Here is a 25141-nt window from a genome sequence, read left to right on the forward strand (position 1 = left end):
ATCAGATGCTGCATAGGACATCATCCTTGTTGCTCACCTGAGCTCCTTCCCCAGAATCAGGTAAAGACACGCTGGGATGGGATTTGGAAATCTCCACTTCAGTGCATTCCATTGTCCAAGTCTAGCTGTCACACAAGTGCATGAGCTTCAGGAGTCAGGGTGGGTTTTTTCAAAAGCTTCTACACAGCACCATGAAGTTCCACTTGAATTCGTTTGACAGCCCCATACTCAAGAGCCACTAGAGCCATAGTCCTCCTTTTTACGCCCGCATCTCTAATCCACCTGCTAGTTAGCCTCTGGCCTACCTGCTAACCTGCCGTGACTTATAGTAAGGGAATCCAGTGGTCCAGAGATGCATCCACTCCCGGTGGCAATCACAGTTCGTTCTGTTGGGCTTGACACACCACATTTCAAAAGAGAAACACATCAGCCGAGTTTAAAAAAAGACAGGTTGTGTACTTTCTCTCCAAACCTTCGCCTTGCTATGAAACAGCCTTCATTGGTGCAGATGTACTAGGCCAGACCGGAGAGGCTGTGAAGAACTGCTGGGTTGGGAGCTGGGCTGGGCCGAGAGAGAGATATGAGTGCAGCTAAGCTCAGAAGCTCACCTTTGCTCTTCTATTTGATCGACCAAACATTCGTCAGACCTAAGATGTGACAGAATGCCGTCTCCTCACCCACCCATGCAAACTGTGAAACATGAGATCATGCAGGGCAAGGCGCAGGGAGCTGCATCCAGCCCGTTGCCATGCCATCATGCCTGGAGATCTTGTTGGCAACCCCTCTAAAATGTCTCCACATCAAGGCCCACTCTTGGGTCACCCTCAAGCCCTCGAGACCTCTTCTGTGAAACAATAGGACAGGCTTTGGCCTGACCCTAGAAATGTGGTTCTCATTGACAGTCTAACTTTGTCTGAGAAAGAAGTCTGCAACACTAGCTCTCCTCTTCGGTCTTCTTCACTATCCTCATCGTCCCTTCAGAACAGGAGGTAGGGAAGGTGGTCTGGTGTGGTCCAGACTAAGAGAGGTTCGTCCTCTCCATCTCTATTGCTAAGCCAAGGTGACTTGGATCCGGGCACCTTCCCTCTCTGGACCTTGGATTCCTTTTCAGTCGTCAACTTGAAAAAATGTCTCCAGTAGGGGCAAGAGCATTAGTACAACGGGGAGGGCATTTGCCTTGCACACGGCCGACCCAGGTTCGATCCCCGGCATCCCATATGGTTCCCCAAGCACCGCCAGGGTTAATTCCTGAGTGCATAAGCCAGGAGTAACCCCTGTGCATTGCCAGGTGTGACCCCCAAAAGAAAAAAAAATTAAAAAAAAAAGAAAAATGTCTCCAGTAAAGTCTCCAAGAAGAAATAAATGTTGAACCAGCCTTGACCCCAAGAGGCTAAGAAATGTTTTCAGTCTAACACAGAGTCCCAAGCTCTTCCCTTTGCTCCTGGCTCCTTTCGCGCCCCTCTCCTCCCTTCCACCCATGACAGCACCAGGGCTGATCCAAGTTTACTAGATTCTATTATTACCTTTGGGCTGGGACCACCCCCCAGAAATAGGAAGGCTGGCTCTCCCAGATTCATTTCCTTTCCATTGTGTTTTTCCCCTCCCCTTTCGAGTGAAAACAGCCTATTTGGAGAAGCCAAAATGCTTTTGAATTGAATTTGTCAAAGGAATATGCGTAAGGTTCTAATTTACAGTTTGGGGTCTCTGGGCCCCTGCATCTGAATTCTATAAATGAGACGTGTTGCTCCAATGAGCCCCACCGGGAGAGGCTGGCCTGAAACTGAGAACAGCTGCCGCAGCGTCATTCAACAGTCAACTTCTGGATCTGACCTGAGCCATGGGCCCAGTTGGACGGGGCCTTTAGCAGGAACAACACTATCTTTTTCCTCTCTTACCGGGTTTGGTTAAATAATGGACCTTTATTCTGAACCCTTCCTGGGCCTTCGCTTCCTTTCTCCTTTGTCTTCATTCTGTTTCCCCGTCAGGGCCTCACACAGACACTATACAAGGTGAGAGGCCCCACCAGGCTCTTGAGCAGAGTGAAGCTGCAGAAACACAGGCCTCCCCGCCAATGCCCCAGAGAGGCCCTCTGGGCCCACAGTAAACTCCAGATCTGCTAAACTGGGAAGTCAGGGTGAGTTCCCAGATGCGCTGGGTGCCGGCCTCTTTTTCAGCACCTCACTGAAACACAGGACAGTTAGGCCTGCCTGGGCTGGAGAGATAGTACAGCATGTGCCTTGCACACAGCCAACCTGGGTTTCGATCCCAGCATCCCATATGGTCCTCCCAGTTCTGCCAGGAGTGATTCCTGAGTGCAGAACCAGGAGTAACCTCCAAGTACTGCTTGGCATTAAAAAAAAAAAAAACCTTCCGTTATTTGGTGCTCCCTTCTCTATCTGAGCTCCCTTTTCCCCTAGCATGTGTGGCTGGCCTCCAAAGCCATGGAGCAAAATTCCTGGTACTAATCTCGGTCACTCTTGGGTGTTAGTCTCCTATTTTGTTACTTTATGTTCCCCAGATGAATGCAATCTTTCTATGTCTATCCCTCTCTTTCTGACTCATTTCGCTTAGCATGATACTTTCCATATAGTACCGCATGCTGAAAGTAGATTATGGACCAAACATGATTGCCACTCAATTCCTCTTTTGCAAACCACAACACCCAAAAGGAGAGAGAGAACAGAGGGTAATACCCTGCCATAGAGGCAGGGTGGGATGGGGGAAATGGGGGGTGGGAGGGATACTGGAATCCGTGGTGGTGGGAAATGGGCACTGGTGGAGGGATGGGTATTTGATCATTGTATAATTGAAACCCAAGCACAAAATTTGTAAGTCTACAACTGTACCTCATGGTGTCTCACTAATAAAAAAAAAAAAAGTTAGACCTGAAATGCGCATGGCCTTTTCCTCTCTCTACAAACAACACGAAGGATATAGGGATATGACCTAAGACTTGAAGCTGAAAATTCTGAACCCTTAAAGCTCTCAGGTCAAAACTTGTCTTGTAAACCCAGGGGTAGAGCCAAAATTTTTTTTAATTTTTTTTTTTTTGTTTATCTAGAGGTGTCTACTTCCTGGCCCTCAAAGCATTTGTTGTGGAGGCTGGCGGGGGAGCAGGGAACAGAGACCTGGGAGTATCTTGGAGCTGCATTTCCTCATCCGCAACCCAAAGGTGAAAGTTGTGGATTAAGGCCTTTTAAGAGCCTCCTTCTCCTCTCTGGAGTCTCTTTCTCTAAGACAGTCACATCAGGTTCTTTGATGCTTTATTAAGCACCATCACAGTTAACCAAAAAAGCCATGTGTCCTGGGAATGAAGATGACCGTGATCAATCAGTAAATTCCTGCCCTTTCTAGAATTTCCAGATATTTGGAGAGAAAATAAGCAGGAAGCAAGAGCAAAGATCACCCAGCTCCAGAACCTTCACCTTCGTAGGGGGCAATAGGGCAGAAAAGTCAACCCCTCCTCACTCATTTCAGCACATACAAGAGCAGAAATATCTCTGTCCCCTAGGAACTCAGGGTCCCCTTTGGGTTCTTCATGATCCGTAAAGCGCTCTCACTGTCCCATCTGTTTGCTAAAGACTCTGCTTTCTACAGAATCACCTTCCAGCGGCCTCCGTGACAGCATTGCTAGTTCCAAATCACCAAGATGGCCGACCCACTCCCTGGCAGTCAGCTTTCCCCTTCTGAGTGACAGGTAGGTTTTGTCAAATTTGTGAGCATCATCCTTTTCTGATTCAGCGGGATCATCCATGCCAGCTTCTTCTCTCCACCTTGACCTCCACGCATGATGGTAAGATTCTCCTGTTTCAGGCTTTCTTAGAGCTCTTAAACTGGTTCTTTCCTTCCCATCCGCATCACAGTGCCTGGTCCAGCTCCTCCACTCCTGGAGATAACTATGCTTCCGAAGCAATGCCTATGAACAGAAATGCAAGGGAGTGGGCATCTACTTTCCAGCCAGCCAGTTAGAGGAAGAGGTTTTGAGAGGGAAGACAGAGAGGTGAAAGCTGTCTCTTCTTTCATCCTAGCTTATGCCCTTCATCTTTTCTTCCCTGCATGATTCTGGCGGCCTCCTGATTGGTGCATTGTCCAGTCCTGCCTGAGTAGATGATATACATGAAGCAGTCTGCCTGGTGCCGGGGCGACAGAGATAAATCCCTCTGGTCCTGCTGTCAAGGAGCTCCCATTCCAGCCGATGAGCTCCCAGAAGGAATTCTTAGCCTCCTTTTGATTGGTTGTTGCTGCTGCCAACCAGAGGAATGAACCACCTTCTGGCTGGACAGCCAGAGGTTTCTGAGCAGGGGTGATTCTCTTCAAGGAGGGGCAGCAGAAAGAGGGTATGGCAGGTGCCACGTCCTGAAAGTGGGAAAGGTGACAGTTCTTTGTTGAAATTACAAGTGGTTCAGAACAGGAAGTGTGTGCATACACATGACTTCAAGGATGGGGCCAGTAAGGAGCCAGGGGACAATTCATGATGAGCTGAAGATCCATGGTGTGGGGAGGAATCGGGGTTTTGTCCCATGGTCTCTGAGGTACCACTGGAGGATTTTAGACAGAGGAGTCACAAAACCTTACTTTAGTTTTAGGGTTCTTGCTTTGATGGCAGGTTGGAGAAGACCTTGCCTGGGATATTTGGGGAGTGCGAGGGGAATGCTGGCAGAGCTGGTACAGGTGGATAAGGATGGTTTGGGTGGAATGGGACACTGTGGGATTACAAGGGAAGTATCTTTCAATGGTATGTGGTGTGTGTGTGTGTGTGTGTGTGTGTGTGTGTGTGTGTGTGTGTGTTGCCAGAAAATGAACTCAGGGCCTCATTTGTACAGCAATTGGTCTAGTTCTGAGCCACATCCCTAGCCCAGAAGCAAACTTTAGAGTTATATGGATGCGTTTCCTGATTTCCTCCTAAATTTCCTCTGGATCTCACTTTTTGGTTATTTGTGTGTTTGCCTTGGTGTTTATGTTTGAAACTTGAGTCCTCTTTTCTCACTCACTTTTACCAATTGACACCTCTTGGAAAATAGGTTTGAGAATCTCAATTTGACCAGTGAGGAAACTGACTGAGTGAAGTCAAGTAACTGGCCCAGAGTCACACAGCTAAAGTCAGACGTTTGCTGGGTGCCCAGGTTTCCTGACTCCGCTCTTCCTGGTGTCTCTCCGCTGTGTCCTGGTTCCTCCCTCTGTCCAACCATACGTGGCAGAGAGGCCATGGATAGCTTTGGAATCCAAGAAACCCACATGTGACTCCCAGGCCTGAGCCGCAGCTCTCAGCCCTTCTCTCTCCCACTCTGTCCTGTCAGATCCCACCTGGGTACCATGAGGGTTAACCCCCAGGACACAGGCAGTCTGTTCTGGAAAATGATGATACTCTCCGCTGACCCAGGAAATCTAGGAGAGAGTCAAACCATAAACAAAAGAGACATTCTGTATGAGATTCAGGGACAGGCTAGGAGAGGTGGCAACTAGAGAGGCCAGCAGGACCTGAAAGAAAAAGATGGTGTGGGGTGCAGAGCAGTAATACAGCGGGTTGGGTATTTGTCTTGCATGCAGCTGACATGGGTTTGATCCCGAGCATCCCATATGGTCCCTCGAGCACTGCTAGGAGTGAGTCTCTGAGTGCCGAGCCAGGAGTAACCCTGAACTTCACCGGGGGGGGGGGGGGGGTGGGGCGGGCAGGGGGGACATGATGTGGTTTGAATATCTCTCCTGCCACTGCTAAGCCCATTCTTCTATTTGTATCACTGGACTGAGGGGTGAAAACTTGCCCGCCCCCACCGCCTTGTGTAGGCTCCTTTATGGGGTCTGCTTTTCTTTTTTTCCCCTTTCTCCTTTCACGCTGGAATTAAGAAACCTGTAACTTGCTGCTTATCTCATTATCTCCTGCCTTGCATTTTAATGTGCCGCCTCTAAAGAGACCTCATTGATATTCCAGTTATGTATGTGTTTGTTTGTGTCTCTTGGGAAAATTTGCTACGGATCTTCCAAGTTGAACACTAGCTCCCTCGGAGCACAAAGTTGGATCTCTCCTTTTTTCTTTCTTTTTTTTCTTTTCATTTTTGTATAAAAGGGGAGATAAAAAGATGGTTTGAATATTTTGCATCTCCAAGAGGTTGTAAATAGAGCAGCTCAAGAATCTGCATCCAAATCTATGCACAAAAGGACAGGTGAAGATTGGGTACCTTCCCAGCATGCTGGGGTCTGTCGATGAATAATTCAAGCCTAAAAGCTCTTAAAAGGACACAGTTACCTGGCTTCCTGCATAATTAGAGACCCCCCTGACAAAAAGGTTTTAACCTAATTTAACCAGATAATTAACCAGATCATCTAGAAAAGAGCAAGCTTTTTATCCTGTCCAAATTATCCAGAGTTGCATCACTATTGGGTAACTGACAATCTTCTCCACTTAGCTATTGGCATCTACGTTATGGCAAGGCTGAGTCTACAGGTGACATGACGGAATAACAAAGATTCACCCTACAAACTCTGGTTGCTCTTCCCAAGAATTATAGGTGGTGGCTGCCTTCTTCCAAAGTATTGGGAATCTAACAAAACTAATGTCAGAGAGATAATAAAACAAAGCATCCCAGCAAAGAAACACTGCATGCAGAGGACCCCTGATTTCACTGAATTTTTACAGATTGAACTATTTAAAATGTGGTTCTCCTCTCATTACTTGCCTGTTGGCAAGTAGAAGAAAGGAGTGGGGGGGGGGGCAGCATTTTAACATACCTAGTGTTAACTGCAGCTGATGAAGAGTTCTTCATATCATCAATCAGATTGTTTCCCCAAAACAACGAGATATTTGGGGGTATTGGCGGTCACTGATACTACTAAAGCATATGAATTCCTGAGAACAGAGCACATGCTAGGTCTCTAACATGTGTGACTTCATTCAGACATGGATGGGGCCAGAGAGATGGTACGAAGGTAAGGTGTAAGCCTTGTATACTGCCAACCTCATATGCCACAAGCGGTTTCCCCAAAAACCACCAGTGTTCACTCCTGAACACAGATCCAGGAATAGCTCTGAGCACTGTTGGTTGTGGCCCAACCTCCAAACCCACACCCCCCCCCAAAAAAAACAAGACCAAATATATAGACAAGAAAAAGTCCCTTCAAGGTATGAATGTGCCATTTGAATGTGCCATTTTGCTGATGAGGACACCCAGTAAGGGGGCAAGGACATGTGACCTAAGGGGGAATTGAAGGTGTTTTGGGTCCCCTTTGCCCGGACCCAGAAAGAAAGAATGGTGCTGTCTGAGCATGAATGTTTATTTTCACAAGCATTGTTCGGGCACTAAGAACTAACTCTACAAAGGATGGATAGTAAGGTTCTCACAGCTTTGAGAGTCTTCAGAGGCAAATACGGCAGCCACAATTGCTGGAGTTGGCCTGCATTGAGACTGAATTCTTGGCCCACTGCTTCTTAGCTGTGAGATCTGGAGTTCGTGCCTCTTCCTGATCTCCATGTTCTGTGTCAGGCTGTGGAGGATGGCTGTCTTCAGAGAGCCCAGGAGCGCACCATGGCTAGCACACCAGCACCCAGTCACTGTGACAATGCAACATGGACCAGAGCACTCAATCCTTGGGAAGGCAGCATGTTCTGACCAATAGCCAATGATCTGGATCATTTCACAAGGGGGAGCTACCACAGAAAGTGCCAGGCACCATCTGAAGCACTTTGCATGTGCTGACCTGTGCTTGCAGTAACTCTTAGAGACCAGGAAGGGATTAGGGCACTTCTGAGATGAGGACATGGTTGAAACTCGGAGAAAGAGAGAGGATGAAACTCAAAGCCTGGGTCCCACCACTGGTGGGGATTAACAAAGCTAGCATCCACACCCAGGGACTCCTGAACCCATGTCCATGATGCTGGCCACTGTCCTCTCCTGCTTGCTGGACTAAAGAGAAGCAGGATTTTTACTGCAGTATTGGTTTCTCCGTGGCCTTTTCCCCGTTTCTGTTATGACTCAAGGCTCCCCTTATTAGCAAAATTTAGACGTTCCTCACCCTTCAGGGTGTTTAATATAGATGGATAATCTCACTGCAATTGTGTAGGTTCAACCATATCCTTTTTGCTCCCTGTAAAAATACTAGTATCAGGTCTGGATAGATAGTATAGTGAGTAGGGCGCTTGCCCTGCATGTAGCTGACTACAGTTCAATCCCGGTACCTCCTATGATGGCCAGAGCCCCACCAGGAGTGATCCCTGAGTGCAGAGCCAGGAGTTAGACCTAGGCCTTGCCAGGTGTGGTCCCCCAAAAAGTAAAGAAAATGCTAGTTGAATCAATAGCAGATCCCAAAATACTTATTTCCTTGTGGTCATATATTCTAGCAGTCCTTGTGGCCGCTGTAGGGTATTACCAAGGGAATTTCTCCCTGACAAGAAGTCGTGTGACAGAGAGAGCCAGATGTCCCATTAAAAGTCCTTTCTAGCCTAAATGAGCTTGTGACGATGTGTGTTTATACGTGTGAGGATAAGACATACTGTGAGCATAGCTTTTCCCCATGTTGAAGCTGTTATCTGAGAATGAGGCACTTCAGGAGGCTAATTGAGCACTGGGGGCTGTCTACACAGGCAGAGCAGAAGGGTAATCTAGGGTTCTCCTCCCCCCACACACATGCCTGCATGCATTCATGCATGTGTGCATGCTTGCACACACACGCACACACACACACACACACACACGTACACAATATTCAAGAACTGCCCTAAGCTAAGTTATCCAGGCAGCCCAATTTCATCGGACAGTAGAGCATCATTAGTTTTGTCCCAATAGGAAAACACTTTTGTCAATGTAAGGAGCTAAGTTTGGAGATGCTCAGAGATGCCTCAGCCCCCACAGAGATGTCAAGGGGCGTGCTGCATCCTTCTTGGACCCGGAGAAACTCTGCTGACCCAGCTCTGGATGACCCAGCCCTGATCTTCAGAGCCTGCCATTCAGCTCTTTCAGAAAGAACCCTCGAGATAAGAAATCAAGGTACAGAGGAACCGTGTTCAAAGTCAGCCCCGTATTTCGTATAAAGACATTATCCGCTCCCCCCACCCCCCGCCGTGGGTTATTTATTATCGTTGGCAATTCTGGATTAATTGTGGCCCCGTTTTTCTCCGTGGCAGGAGCAATCTGTCACCCAGAATCACACAGAAGGCCACCCACACTCTGCACTTCCTGTTATCCTGCTGTAAATCAGGGTGGCTTGCAGGAGAGCGTGCCACCAGGCGCTGATGGCCAGGCTGTCCTCTGTCACAGTCAATGCCATGCCCACCGCTTCCCTCTCCTCGCTCCCCCGAGGCCCTGAAAGAGGATTTGTCCAGGGGCTCTGCAGCCCCGCGCAGGGCTGACTTTAGAAAGAGGCGAGGTGAAGTAACACTTTTCTTTTTAATACCCCGTGGTGTTGAACTGAAATTGCGGCCTGCTTCTATTTTCAGGGGCCTCCTTGGTAAGAGAATGTTTTTATCTGGAGATACAATGGCCGTGGCCCATGTTCTGCGGTTCCCATGAAGGCCTTGCCAAAGCCCATGAATGCTGGCTTTATGCGCCGCGTTTGCAGGTGTTCAGGGGGGTATGTAATCACTAATGAATAGTCGAAAAACACAGAAACTCCCGGCCGCCTCTGGCACCGAGCACGGCTGGGCTTTATAATTCTGTGAGAAAACACACATGCATCTAAAGCATTTCCTAGGCCCCAGCGTTGCCTGAGGCCAAATATTCGTCACAGTCCAGCCCTGGGCTGGTGGTACACTCCAGAAAAGAAGGGCTCTTGTAGTCACCCCCTAGACCCAGAAGTTTGTGGCTCTTCCACAGTACTGCCGCTCGGACTCCAGTGGGCGTTATTGTGTGCCCAGCATCATCAAGCCTGGAGATGTTATTAAGGCTTTCATGGAACCAGGCCCAGGAGGGTTAGATGCCCAGGGGAAGAAAGTTTGGGGAGCAGGGAGGCAGGGGCAAGAGCATATGTCATCAAATAATCTGTATTTCTCCTGGGGCAAGAAGAGTTTCTTCTTCAGCAGGCTGAGTTAGGGGAGGAGAATGCAGTCCTAGAATTTAATCTCTCCCGTCCCCTGCACCCAAGAAGAGTATGGCCTGGAGGGAAAGGCATCATTAGAGCATCACTTCCTGCCGTCTGGGCTGCTCTGCCTGGGTGAGATCAAACCCAAGAACATAGAGCAGAAACCGAAGCAGGGCCTCAGCTCTGTCACCGTGTCAGAGTCCACAGAATAACGGGACTCCAACAGAAAGAGAGGGACAGATATAGAAGGAACTGCACTCATTTGTGGAATATAAAGTAACAGAATGGAAAACTAGCACCCGAGGATAGTAGAGATAAGGACCAGGAGGATTACTTCACAGTTTGGAAGCTGGCCTCACATGCTGGGGGGAAAGGCAGCTGAGATCGAGAAGGGACCACCAAGTAAAGGATGACTGGAGGACTCGCTCAGGATGGGAGACGTGTGCTGAAGGTAGACTATAGACTGAACATGATGGCCACTTAATACCTGCATTGCAAACCACAGCACCCTAAAGGAGAGAGAGAGAAAAAGGGAATGTGCATGCCACAGAGGAGAGGGAGGGAGGAGAGGGAGGGCGGTAGGGAGAGGAGGGATACTGGGAACATTGGTAGTGGAGAATGGGCACTGGTAGAGGGATGGGTACTCGATCATTGTATGACTGAAATGTGGGCACGAAAGTTTGTAAGTCTGTAACTGTACCTCATGGTGATTCATTGGAGCGATAGCACAGCGGGTAGGGCGTTCGCCTTACAAGCGGCCAACATGGCCGACCCGAGTTCGATTCCTCCGCCCCTCTCGGAGAGCCCGGCAAGCTACCGAGAGTATTCGATATGCCAGACACAGTAACAACAAAGTCTCCAATGGAGACGTTACTGGCCCCGCTTGAGCAAAACTATTACAAACCACAAAAAAATAAAATTAAAAAAATAGAATAATGGGACACCTGGCGCAGAGAGGCTCAGTCACCTGCACCCACCCACAGCCACAGGAGGTGGCAAGCAGCCTCTGTGCCAACATGAGGGCATGGGGGGGGGGGGGAAGAAGCCCTGTCAGGGAGGAGTGTCCAGGAAGCATCTGTAGCTTCTGAGACCCTTATGAAGGAAAGTGGGGATGGAGGCGCTGATCGGAGGGCCCCCTCTCTCTACACTGACTTCACTCTCTTGGAGCCCAGAGCTGAGCTGGCAGGGGTGCTATGCTTTGGGGTACTCCTCATCAACTCCCATCCTCCAGGCAGGGGTGCTATGCTTTGGGGGACGCCTCGTCACGACAGACCCCTTCCCTGGGCCTGTTCTCATCCACAGTGTCCCTGTGTCCCATGAATGACATTCCCACCTAAGAGGCCAAAACTTCCCAGTGAAAGTTGAGGACTTTTTGAGTAAGGACACAATAGCTAATAACACTCAAAAGAAAATAGATGTCCAAGCCTCTCACCTGGAAATTTCTCTTCTATAAATGAAACATCCATACACAAAAATAACAATAATAATGAACACACAGTGTTCGTGAGGTCAAATCAAAGGAGCCGTAAACACAGTCAATTCCTGTTGCCCCAGGGATGCTCAGGAACTGCTGCCAAGCCACATCTGGAATATTATGCAGTCATTTCAAAGCAATGATTTGGAGCTCCGTTGTGTACCCTAGCAGGAATCCCATGAGGTGGCATGTAGAAAGGAATACCTTACTTGGTGTCATTAAAATACGTCTCACATAAAGGAAGTGCTCCCAGAAAACGCTAGAGAGAGCGAGAGAGGTCCTGTGAGCAGAGGAAATGAGAGAGAAAAGGACTGATGGGCTCATCAGGGTTATCTGGGATCAGGAGCAGTTGGCAGGGAAAGGGAAGGGTGGGGGAAGGAGATGGACTCAAGGCCACACAAGGGTCACTACCACCTACATCTCAGGTGCTGCTTGCATGGTGCTGCTTACCCAGTGATATTCGCACAGTGCAAACGCTGGGCTGTCCCTTCCTCCTCACAAAAGGAGGGTCACAGTGAGTGCAGAAGCCTCGGTTCCCCTCGACCCCGCTGGCCGTCCACTCCTGACACTCAGGCCTGACGCCCTGGCTGCTGAGTTCAAAGTCTAAAGGATAAACTAACACGAGAGCATTTCTTTGCAAGGGTGTGTGACTGATTCCCTACAGTCGCTCACTTCCTCATCCCTGCAAATTCACCAGAACCGAGGGTCACGTGCTGGGGGTCAGCCTGAGAGGAAGGACAGGGAAGAGGGCAGTGCTCCACTCCTCCCTCTTTCCCCTTCTTGGCTGTGGCTAATATCCATCAAGCCAGTGCGTTTTCCCCCGTATTTCCTCTGCTTTCTCCTTTGTGGGTTCAGCAGATCCTCACGGTGGCCTTCGGCGTGGCCACCACAGTGGATGGATTGGGTCATCACTGTAGCACTGTCCTCCCGTTGTTCATCGATTTGCTTGAGCAGGCCCAGTAACGTCTCCACTTTGAGACTTGTTGTTACTGTGTTTGGCAAATTGAATACACCACAGGTAGCTTGCCAGGCCTTGCCATGTGGGCAAGATATTCTTAGTAGTTTGCCAGGCTCTCCAAGAGAGGCGGAGGAATAGAACTAGGGTTGGCCATGTTGGCCGCTTGCAAGACAAACGCCCTACCCACCGTGCTATCGCTCCAGCATGGGTTGGGTCATGAGAGCAGCAAATACAAGTCGCTCTCCAGGGCAGAAGGGAGTCACATGGCCCCGCCCAGTACCCCTGAAGCTCAGGAATATGATCGGACCGCTCTGTCCACTGCGCCAGCTGCCCATCTGTTTCTGCCCTGACCGCCAAGGATGAGGACAAAAGGAGCAAAATGCCAACAGCCTTCCGTCTTGCCCATCCGGTCCTGTGGCCTTGTTGTCTCTTCATCCCCCCGGATCTCTCCTGGGGTCTGTTAGCTGAAGGACCGTCTGGTTCTCCCAAATCACAGCTCTCAACTCTGAGGAAGGAAAAGCTCCTGGCACTTCTCTCCGTGCACAGAGCAAGTGGACGAGAAAGAATTTAAGAACTGGGTCCTGAGTCTGCCTGACTCAAGGGGCCTGAGGGCCAGACCAGGAGCCCAGAGCATTTCCCTCCACACATAACAGACCACATGTGGGGAGGAGAATTTGGATTTTTATTTTATTGGGATAAGGGGGATGGGGGCTTACCTGACTGCGCTCAGGGCTTACTCCTGACTCTGCACTCAGGGATCACTCCTGGCAGTGCTAGGGGGACATTATGGGGTGCTGGGATCAAATCTGGGTCAGCCAGGCAAGTGCCTTACCATCACCATCCTCCCCTCACCCTTTTTTTTAATCCAAAAGTCCTTTCCCTGGGTCATCAGTGAAAAAATGTAAACGCAGGCTGGAGTATCAGATAGCATAGCGGGTAGGGTGTTTGCCTTGCACGTGGCCAACCTGGGTTCAATCCCCAGCATTCCTTGTGGTCCCCTGAGCACTGCCAGGGGTAATTCCTGAGTGCAGAGCCAGGAGTAACCCCTGAGCATCGCCAGGTGTGACCCAAAAAGCAAAAAAAAAAAAATGTAAGTGCCTGCGCTTATTTTGAACTATGAAAACTGGAATGCCCAGGTTTCTAATTTTAGAAGACCAACACGTGTGACTAAGTTGCAGATAGCAAAATTGCATCCCCATCCACACTTAGGGAGACAAACTAGAGCAGGGAAAAAATGCCCAGGAGTGCCCAGTATGATCTGGGACTATTAGGAACAGGGGACACCTTGAAGAAATGGATCCAGTATCTGCAGGTAGAAGGGGGTGGGGACAGGAAAGAGGAGCCTATGCCAGCTGGCACCTTCTCCTCACCCTCTCAGTCACAGCCTCTCCATAAGAGGCCCAGCCTCGTAAGGGCGCTCTGGGCTCAGGATGATGCAGGAGCTTGATTTTCCTGGGGCATGGTGAAACGAGGCCAGCAGAACAGAGGACTTGCCCAGCATGGGCTGGCCGCAAGTTGAGGTGCTGTGGATTCCTCCCGGTGCAACAGAGGAACCCGATGTGAAGCTTTTTCTGCTCAGCTGAACGCTTCAGTTTGGGTTTTTTTCACCTTCACCACTTTACTTTAACCATTGGGAAATTTAACTTCCTAAATGGAAATGTCTTCTATGTGCACGTTAAATCTCCAAGTCTTAGTGTGGAAAAAAGAGAGTGCCAACACCCCCGCTGTGGGCCGAAAACCCAAACCAAAAGAGCAAAACTTTCGTGTCATTCTTTTCACATTTTCAGTGTGGTCATTAGAAATTTTTTCCAGTATGGTTCTCAGACAGAGCTTCTGGCAGACTCTGAAAGCCAGGCAGGACATTTGGTTGACTGTAGAGCAAGGCGCCTTAGACACGTTTTATTGTTAATCCAGGCTGCCTTTGGGTGGAAATTCAAACGTGTCCATTGAGTTTAATTGCCTCCTGTTTCCTCTTGCCTGTCTATGATGCTTTGCAATCTTACACACACATGCACACACAACAGCTCTGTCATGAGACAAAATGGGTGTGATCCATCTCCATTTTCTAGAACTGGACACTAAGCCAGTTAACCCAGGTCCCTAGTGAGGGACAGTGGACTTCAGTTAGGCTCCCCGATTCCATCATGCTCCCCTCCAGCACGGGCTGTAGGACAAATCCCTTCACTTCACCTGCAACCCACCCTCCCCAACCCCCAACCCCATACCACTGCCCCCACTACCACCACCATTTCTTGACATTGCCCAGCAGAAATGAATTTGGGGGGCATTTCCTCTGAATACACAGGCCCCAGCACACACCAGCCCTTGGTATGTAGGAATCCTGGGATACCTCTGCACCTCCTCACATGCCTTCTGGAGACTTCTGTGTGTGGGTGCCAGCTGAGCTGCACCCTTGGGTCCTCGCCATCAGATGCCAACATGCATTTGGGAATCAGACATTTGGACCCAGCAGACTGTTCAAGAAAGTCCCTCTACACCACAGGAACCCTCCAGAAGAGTGTATCTCTCTTCTTGGTGATGAGGACATGGGCTGCTTCCCCACTGCCCACGCAGGTCTGTGTGCCACCTTCCAGGCTTTGCCAGGGAACTCCCCTGCCTACTCGTCTCTGCCTCCCACAACTCTCTGTCAATCACTTGGGCACAAAGGGCTCACCCCGTCTGCATCTGCTTGGACAGGGTCTGTCTAAACCTCCCACCCAATGGAAGTTCGGGAACGGGTCCTGGTCTTGACAAGGTGAAGAGCAGCTGGGTTGTCTAGTGATTAAGGGCGTAGCTTCTAAAACTGGATGGAGACTTGATGCCACCCTCTAGATCAGCCACGCTGGACATGTGCAGTCTTTGTTTCCTTATTTTTGATCTTATTTCATATGGGATGGGAGGGAGGGGACGAAACGAACTCCCAGCAATGTGAAATCACCCCATTTTTCTTCATTTACAGCAGAGGTGCTCAAACTGTCACTGTCACTGTCCTTCCGTTGTTCATCCATTTGCTCGAGCGGGCCCAGTAACATTGTGAGACTTGTTACTGTGTTTGGCATGTCAAATACATCACGGGTAGCTTGCCAGGCTTTGCTGTGTGGGCGTGATACTCTCAGTAGCTTGCCAGGCTCTCCGAGAGGGGCAGAGGAATTGAAGGCAGAGAAATTGAACTCGGGTCGGCCGACCCGGCCGTGTGCAAGGCAAACACCCTACCCGCTGTGCTATGGCTCCAGCCCCAGAACTCAACTATCAACTGTAAATCAGTTCTTTAAAAATTATAAAGGTAAAAGGTAAAGGCCCTCCCGTTGATAGTCAATTTGCTCGAGCAGGCCCAGTAACGTCTCCATTGCAGACTTTGTTGTTACTGTGTTTGGCATATCGAATACGTCACGGGGAGCTTGCCAGGCTCTGCCATGCGGGCGAGATACTCTCGGTAGCTTGCCGGGCTCTCCGAGAGGGGCGGAGGAATCGAACTCGGGTCGGCCATGTTGGCCGCGTGCAAGGCAGACGCCCTACCCGCTGTGCTATCGCTCCAGCTCAAAAATGTATGTATATATGTTGAAAAACAGTAGTTAACACTGATGTCTAGCTAAAAAGAGTAAGGACTGAGAAAGAACATTTGATGAACTCCTGGAATAAAGCTTAGAGAGCTCTTCAAATTGAGTCACATAGGGCCAGAGAGCAACTCAGAGGCTGAGCATGCAGCAGGCAAGAGGCTTGAATCCATGCCTCTTCAAACTATCATACTTTAATCTTCTGAAGCCCGGAGGAGAGGCTATGCTGGGAGACGTGGGTGCTGGCAGAGGTTGCCCCCCTAATGGCAACCACCTAAAGCAATCACCAGGCTCTCTGGTTACTGCCACCTATGGTTGCCTTCTGCTGTCTGAACCCATAGCTTCTTTGCTCAACTGAAGAAATTGAAGAACTGTGTTTAACAGAGGGAATGACTCCTCGAGACACTTCTTGTCATTTGGGCTTCACAATTTTGCCTTCCTTGGATTCACTTGCTCTCTCACTCTGTCTCTCCCTTCTTCTTTCCCTTCCCCTTTCTCTCCCTCTCTCTCCTCTTTCTCTGTCACTCTCTATGTGTCTCTGTGACTCTCTCTGTGTCTATCTCTGTCTTTGTCTCTCTCTCTCTTTCTCTCTCCTTTATTGGCCCTTTTGTCATCTTCCCAGTCTCTAAATCTTGAACCATCCAGCCTTCCTTCTCTCTCTTCTCATTCCCCTGGGGATCTCATCAAGTCTTGTGAATATAAAGGTGACATTTCCAGGCTAGTGTCTCTCTAGAGTTCAAAAGTATATACAACTGGTCTTAATCTGTCCACTTTTGTTCCAACCTCCAGTAATACCAGCATGTGCGTATGCACACACCACACACACACACATACACACACACACACACACACACAGAGCCAGCTTGCATGGCCCTGAGATGTCTCCATCTCAGTAAATGCAAAAGCCTTTTAGTTGCTCCAGCAAAAAAGGTGAGAGGCCACCTGACCCACCTCTCCATCTCCCATCCTTCAGATGAAACCCCTCAGCACTCCCTTCTCCAAGCAATGCCCAACATTAATGTCATAACTTCCGCCTTATCACTGTGATACCAGACACTGTTCACCTGCATATCAGTGGAACGGCCTCTGCCGGCATCCACATCTCCCAGCACAGCCTCTCCACCAGGCCTGAGGACAAGCGAGAGTTTGAAAGTCAGGTGACCCAGAGCACTGTTTGGCTCACATCTTTCGGCATCTACCTCTCTCAGAAATCCAGGATTACTTTCCATGACCCCCTGGCTCCCACCTGACATCCCCCCAAATCCCTGTCCACCTCTTCTACCTCATTGCCTGTCTGTCCCCTTATTCATGGCCATTCCCTTGCCCACTCTAGTCTACCTGCCATGCTCCTCGCTGCCTGCTACTCAATCCCCAGATAGTTGGATGACCTTCTTTCCCTAAAGGCCAGCTGAGCAGGGTGGTCCCTGGTCCCAATATAGAAATCAGATACATCTCACCACTACTCTCTCCCGCCTCACTGACCCACTTAACACTATTCAACTTGTTAGATTTTACATGTGTTTGTTCATTGTAAGTTCTCTTCTGCTCAAACCTAGGCATAATGAGAGTGGAGATTTTGTTTCTTTCCACTGCCATATCCTCACACCTTACCAACTAACTAGCAATAACATTGTCTGACACATAGTAGATGATGAGTAAAATTTACTCTGAATTTCTGACTTTGGTGCCACCATGGATTCAAGTCATCAAAGCTTGGCATCCTCCTGCCTCTTTGACCTCCTGTCTGTTCCCTTTGTCTCAAGGAGAAATGTAAACATTTCTGACTCTGAGAGCACAGAGATCCATCCTTCATTTTCCATATCTTCCACCCCACCCTATCCCACATCCCCAGGTTCTCATGCTGAAATTAATTGCTTCTTACTGGTCTCTCTGTCTCTCCCTCCATCCAATAAATCGTCATCACTGCCAGATTGATGCTTCTCAACCACCACTTCCATTTTTAATGTTCCTCAAGAGAAAGGAAAGATTTGCCACCCACCGCTTGCTATGCCCTGTGTGTGGCATTCACTGGGTGCCAAAGAACTGTGTGGAAATATTTACAGTGCATCTTAGTTCACAAATATTAAGGTGGTTTGTATTCTGTCAGCTTTCTGCCCGTAATCCTTTAGGGATTCCCTCTCAGCTCTCTGCCTGGACTCTCCCACAAACTACAAGACAAACTCAGCCTGACACTCATTGCCCGCCATGATCGAATGTTGGCTTCCTAGCTCATGGGCTCCCTTCCCTCTTCCTGGTCTCAGTGCAGGCTTTTCTCCTGCTTGCTTCAGTTTGTATGTGATATGCTGAGACACCACTTGCCACAGACAGAGAGAGACAAGTAAAGTGAAGAAACCGGAGAAGTTTATTGGGTGTGCTCCCAGGCTGACCCTATGACTCTGGTGAAGTTGGGGTAGACCCACACCCTAGGAGATTCTGAGCAGGAATTTTAAAGTTGTCTTAGATGGGAAAGAGAACAAAGACCAACAGGTAAGATGGTACTGAGGCGGTACGCTCCTAAGGAAGCATGGGATGTAGCCTGAGGGCTTCCCAGCTTGGAATGGGCCCTGGCTGGTAAGTCCTGTCTTCAGTACCAAGTGGGCTAGGTGATCTTTGATTCTGGGAATGTTGCTGTCTCAGCAGATGACAGCCAATTGGTCCCAAGCAAACCTTACAATATGCTTCTCGACCCTTCCATCCACTTCTAAGACTCTACCCTATGCCCTTCAGATTTTGCATCAATCCCTGCTTATCCATCCAAGACATTTCTAATCACCAATCCTCCAAGTAAACATCTTCTGTTCTTCCATCTTTGATGGAGGCTAGGTATGTATGGATCACTTGGGTTACATACCCTAATGCCCACTCATCGCTGATTCACCCATTTGTGTATCCAAGAGCTGGTTCCCTCTTGGCCTCTGTCATGCATTGTCAATATTTCCTTTCCACACTTGTATGTGGTCTGGTTGCTTATTACTAATGGACTCCCACTCTCTTTGGAAGAGAAAACTATGATTTGCATGGTCGGTACAATGCAACATACATACAGCAAGTCCCCCATAACATTAGGGGCTTGACATTGTTTCATGATGATAGAGATGGGGGGTGGGGGGTTAAAATCCATCCCAGCTGCTGTGGAATGAAGCCACCTTATTTGAAGACCTGCCCTCCTCCTGTGTCGTTTGGCTCAAAGTCACAGTTTTTTCGGAAACGATTGACGACGTTAAGTGGGGACTTACTGTTCATAAAATGACTGATCAAAGTGAGTGTGGTTCGTTTTATGCCTCTGTGTTGTTAGACATATTGTTCCATTTGCCTAGTCTGCCCTCTCTTCAGCTCTGATTATTTCCATCTGTTGGGCAAATTCTTGCTCCTCTTTCAGTAGACAAGCCAGGCCAATCAGTGGCCCTGTTGGCCTTGCTCTGCCCACACGTGGCCACACCTGCCCAGCTCTTCCTCTCACCGTGTCCTGGTCAGTTCGGTTTGGTGGATGATTTCCCCTCACCCACCCTGACTTCTATAACAATAGTCTACGGTACATTTACTTTCTTCACAGCCAAAGCCCTAATTCAATCCATACAGGTGTTGTTATTGTGGTGCCAAATATATCTCTGAACTTTAAGGCACACTCTCATTATCAGTACCTGACGCATCTACAACATGTGCCATCTTTTTATTTTTACCCTCGTTCCACTGCTGTGGAGTCGCTGTGGAATATCCCCCAGATTGCGTCGTCTCTGCATCCTGCTCCTCGTAGCTGCCACACGTGGAAGGGTTGGGAAACCCCAACCACCTGTGTGCCTCCTTTCACTTCGTTTCTGTGCAGGCAAGGTTGTGTCACAACAAACTCTATCTCAATAATGGGCAAATTTGTGTCACATATATGCAAACTCTACCTCAATAATGAGCTGTAGTGATAGCACAGCAGGCAGGGAGTTTGCCTTGCACGTAGCCGTTCAGGAGATCTTGGAGAGCCCGGCAAGCTACTGAGAGTATCCCACCCGCACGGTAGAGACTGGCAAGCTCCCCATGGTGTATTCGATATGCCAAAAACAGTAACAACAAGTCTCACAATGGATACATTACTGGTGCCTGGAGCAAATTGATGAACAATGGAAGAACAGTGCTACCTTGAAACCACCAATAACGCTAGCTTGAAACCACCCCCCAAATGATCCAGATTGGATTAAAATAAATTGTGTTTCCCTTAGCTTTGCCCAACCCTATGTTCTAATATGCACTGTAGCACTGTCCTCCCGTTGTTCATCGATTTGCTCGAGCGGGCCCAGTAACGTCTCCATTGTGAGACTTGCTGTTACAGTGTTTGGCAAATCGAATACGTCATGGGTAGGTTGCCAGACTCTGCTGTGCGGGTGAGATACTCTTGGTAGCTTGCTGGGCTCTCCAAGAGGGGCGGAGGAATCGAACCTGGGCCGATGGGGCCGGCCGCATGCAAGGCAAATGCCCTACCGCTGTGCTATATGTTCTAATATAGCAAAAAAAAAAAAACAATGATCACAGTGTGGGCTGGAGTGATAGCACAGCAGGTAGGGAGCTTGCCTTGCAAGCGGCCAACATGGTTGACCCGAGTTCGATTCCTCTGCCCCACTCGGAAAGCCCGGCAAGAGTATCTCGCCCACACAGCAAAGCCTGGCAAGCTACCCATGACGTATTCCATATGCCATATACAGTAACAATTGTCACAATGGAGACATTACTGAGCCCGCTCGAGCAAATCGATGAACAACGGGAGGATAGTGACAGTGACAGTGATCACAGGGAGAATGTTCTCTATTTGGTGGTGCTAAGGGTCTGTCTGTGTGCAGTGCCAGGGATCAAACTGGGATCAGCCACACTAAAGTAGGCACCTCCACTCCTGTCCTTTCTCCCCAGCCAACAAATAATGCTCACGCACCTACTATGCGCCAAAGGCTCTAAAGGTGAAGGAAGAGAGCAGCTGAGATCTTGCTTCCACAGTCTCCCGAGGAAGGTGGGTGTTAATTGGGTGGGTGTAATGTGCCATTTTCAGTCTTGGGGGACGGGGAGGGTTCCCCAAGAGAGCGGTTATCCAGCTGGCAGCTGAAGCTCTGTGTGGATTGGATTTTCCTTATGGAGGGGTGTGTTGTGCCTTACGGAGGGCCCATAAGGAAAAAGGGGCATTTTGAAAGAGTGGAAGGAAGGTCAGTTTTGCTGGGAGGGTTGCACAACCGAGAGAAGAGACAGGGTGACCCAGTAGAATCATCTCGGGATCCTGAGCACAGGGCGTGCCCTGCAAGCGTTGTGGGCAGGAGTGGGGGAGACTCAGTTACCTTGTGCCAAGGAGATGCCAATAGAACAGCCACGCAGTTGGGAAACAGAGATGGTTCTTGATAAACAACTGGATGTGGGAGCAGAAGGAGGAGATGGGGTGCAGACGAGGAGCAGGTTCGAGGGGACTAGAAGTGGTGACTGATGTGACTTCCAGAGGTGTGGGAGCAAATGGGGTGTGGGGAGGGAGAATCCCCAAATCTAAGCTCCCTGTGGGGCACAGATGGGGGTATCTGGGCTCCTGGATCCCCAAAGCTGAAGTTTTGGGAGGCCTGGGGTGGACCCCCGGGCCAGAGGAATAATCCAAATTTGGGAGTTTGAGGTGGCAGAAGCAGGGGTGTGAGGGGGAGAGCAGGGCAGAGAACCAGCCTCTAAGGCCGGGGGAAAGAAGCAGTTTTCACCAGTGGGTGCCCAGATGTGTTAGGCAGAGGGCAGTGCCCAGGGCTGCAGTGGGGGAGGCGTCCATCTGCCATGAGCCCCAGATGCATGTGACCTTGTGTGGACCGTCCCCTTCCCAGGCAGCAGTCCCCATCTTGTGCCCTTCCCAGGGTGGTGCTTGCCGCCGTGGCAAGGGACCAGTGGTTTCAGAGCCACTCAGGGTCTCCCTCCGGGGCAACTACTGCACCAGGACTTCCAGCTCCTTCCACAATGCTCCTTCCTCACACCGTCCCTTCCAGGGAGCCCTCCAAAGTCTCTGACCCCTGCAGTGGACAATACTGCACATCGGCTCCTTCCTGGCGCACCCTGAGCGAGCTTCTTGGGCTGTGGATCCCTGGGGCAGCTGCATCCCCCGAGTTCCCCCACCCCGACACACACACACACACACACACACACACACACACACACACAATTAGTGGCTACCACCATGGTTGGTCACCAGCCTTCTGTAGGAGCGTTCATCTGGAAGGCCGTGGGGGGTCAGGCCCAGTCGCAGGCTCCCACACGCCTCTCCCCTCCCCGGCCATGCCTTCCCTTGGTTTGCCAGGCCTTATAGAGCCCCGCGCCTTCCAAGCACCTCAGACCACGCCACTGCCAAGGCGCTGGCTAAGGTGAGCTGTGAACCCGCCACAGAGCCACCACAATAGCATCTATTTCCTGACAGGCACCCAGACGGCCCACGAGGCCCTGAGGGGCTTCCCGGGTGGTGCCATGGGCATGGCTACCCCCCTCCATCACACACACACACACACACACACACACACACACATACACACACACACATGCACGCACGTACACACATGCACACGCTTCCACAGACACCAGGATGCCGGAGTCTGGGACTGGGTGCCCGGGACGGGCTGGGGGTCCTGGACCAGACACGTGGGCCTGAGCAGGTGCTCCGGCCGCGCTCCTGCTCCCTCGGGCGCCGGCCAGCGTTTCTTTGTGTCTGAGTCTGGGCTAGCTGTCTGCGCTAGACTGGGGGGCGGGGGGAGCCGGAAGCAGCAAATCAACGTCTGGAGCTTGAAAAATGCCTAGAAGGGTGGATGTTTTCATTGGAAACCCTTGCACATTTGGAAAGAGAGGTCTGGGAGCGCCTTCCCCTCCCCGCCCCCCACCCACACCCCATTCCTGAGGGCCCCACCTCCCCCTCCTGGCGCCCCCACTGGCCCCCCTCCCTCCTGGTCATCTGGGGCTCGTTGTTCTTGCGTTTCCCCAGCTGCCTGTCTGCCTCTGCAGCCGGGCGCGTGCACAGCCACACACGTGGCCCCTCGCAGCAACCACGCCACCACCCTCCCGGCTCCACAGGGCCACTCCTTCCTGGGTCCAGGTCACCCCACACAAAACGGACCCTTTCTTCGCCAGCAGGACCAGAAGGGCTGGGGAGATTTGGGGGGGGGGGGATTCGCCAGAGCAGGAGACCGGCTGGGGAACGATTGTGTGTTTTCGTAAGGAAAAGCGGGCAGGCTTTGTAAGCCGCTGAGGCTTGGGGTTTCCGTCATTCCCCAGGGCACACACAGTCTGAACAACCCGTTTCTCCACTCCCCTGCATAAAGAGAGTTACTCCGGATGCACAATAACCAAGATGTGCCACCCCCCACCCGCTCCTCCCCTCCTCCTCTTCCTTCACCTCTCTCGGTCCCTAACTGTGCATTTCACGTTTTAGATGCCAGCCAGCACCGACAAAGCCAGCAGAAACCTACTAGGACATGGTCACTTTAAAAATCTAGACTAAAACACCTTAAATGAACTCCGCAGCAGACAGAGGAAGAAATAAATAAATAAATAAGTAAATAAATAAATAAATAAAAGGCCCTTCTCCGGCCCTTGCTGCTTTCGCCATTTTTCATGATGTAATTTTTCAGGTGTGAGTTTGGCAGAGAAAGATTGGAACGGGGCTTGTTGCTAGGACATGAATGGAGAAGCGGAATCCTATTGGTTCTTGGGACTTGGCAGGAGCCAATGGGAAGGAAGGAGATGGAGGTGGGGGGAGCTAGCGTGCCTTACCAGCCCCCCCCCACCCTACCCCCAAAAAAGGGCTCCGGAGCTGGACTGTTATTATGTTGGGTAGGTTAAAGCAGGGGTCCGTGGCTTTACTGGGGACTGGCCCGTGGTCTGTGTGTGTGTGTTTCATGACACGGGCTAGTGACATCCGATGGACTCAAAGAAGAACGGGCGATTCCAAGGCAGTTTTTTCCATGGCCTGGGTTTTGCCTTCCACTGGCTGTCGGGCAGGGCTGGAGCAGCATGCGGAAGAGATGGGGCACTTGTCCACTTGTCACTCCAGGAGCCTCCCATCCCTCTCAGTTATGCCCCAGCACGAGGAGGCGAGAGAGGTTTGGGGTTCTGCCCCGAGTCTTGCTCACAATAAGCTGAACCCCCAAACGGCCATTGGCAGCATACGAGAAACAGCTCTTCAGAAACACACACATTTGGGCCCCCCAGGGCCCCTCCCAGGATAGCACCTCACTGGGTCCCAGTAAGCTCGGGCCCCACAAATGCCCCTCTTCTGATAACAAACACATGTGGGCACGGTGTGGCCAAGCATGTCGCTGACGTTCCCAGACCAGGGCTGGAAAGTGTTCCTCCTCTTGAGCTGTTTGAATCACAGCCTCCCGCAGGCAGAGAAGGAAGTTGCTGTCTGCCAGTCATGCTCAGTTCCTGGATTCTAGGCAGCTCCTTGCAAACCTGGGTCGGAAGGAAGCTTGGATCCCTACAGGGGCCCCTTCTTCCCCTCCATTCACCTCCTTCCCCAAATCCCATTGTCTGAGCTCTGACTGTAACCCACATCTTGACTTGAATAAATATTCAGGTTTCAGCTGAGTGACTTGAAACACACACACACACACACACACACACACACACACACGTACACGCACACACATGCACACACATGCATGCACACACATGCATATGCACACACACACATGCACGCACATGCGCACACACACACATGCACACACATGCATGCACACACGTGCATACGCACGCACACACACATGCACGCGCACACATACACACCACACACACACACACACACACACACACACAATTGGCTTCTTCTTGGGTTATAGACCTGGCCAGTTTATTTACACCCCGGAGGGGGTTCAACCTCTGCCAGATTCCTGACTTCAGAGATTCTGTGGCTGGAATCCAGCAACATAAAAGGATTTTTCTTTGTAATCGGAGCACTTCCTAAAACCACAGGCAGCTCCAACCAATTAGCTTCTCTGATTGCAGTAGAACATTTTAGGGGATGCAGGCAGACGGGGCGGAGGGGGGCAGGGGGTGGGGGGAAGGAGGGGGGCATTCAGCCACACGGCTTTATTGGATCTATGGTAGGAATTGATCTGATTATTGATTTTTTTCTTGCGGATTTCTGTGACTTCCCAGGCTGAAGGTGTG

This window comes from Sorex fumeus, unplaced genomic scaffold (genome assembly GCF_029834395.1).
Source record: "Sorex fumeus unplaced genomic scaffold, SorFum_2.1 ptg000198l, whole genome shotgun sequence".
NCBI lineage: Eukaryota > Metazoa > Chordata > Mammalia > Eulipotyphla > Soricidae > Sorex > Sorex fumeus.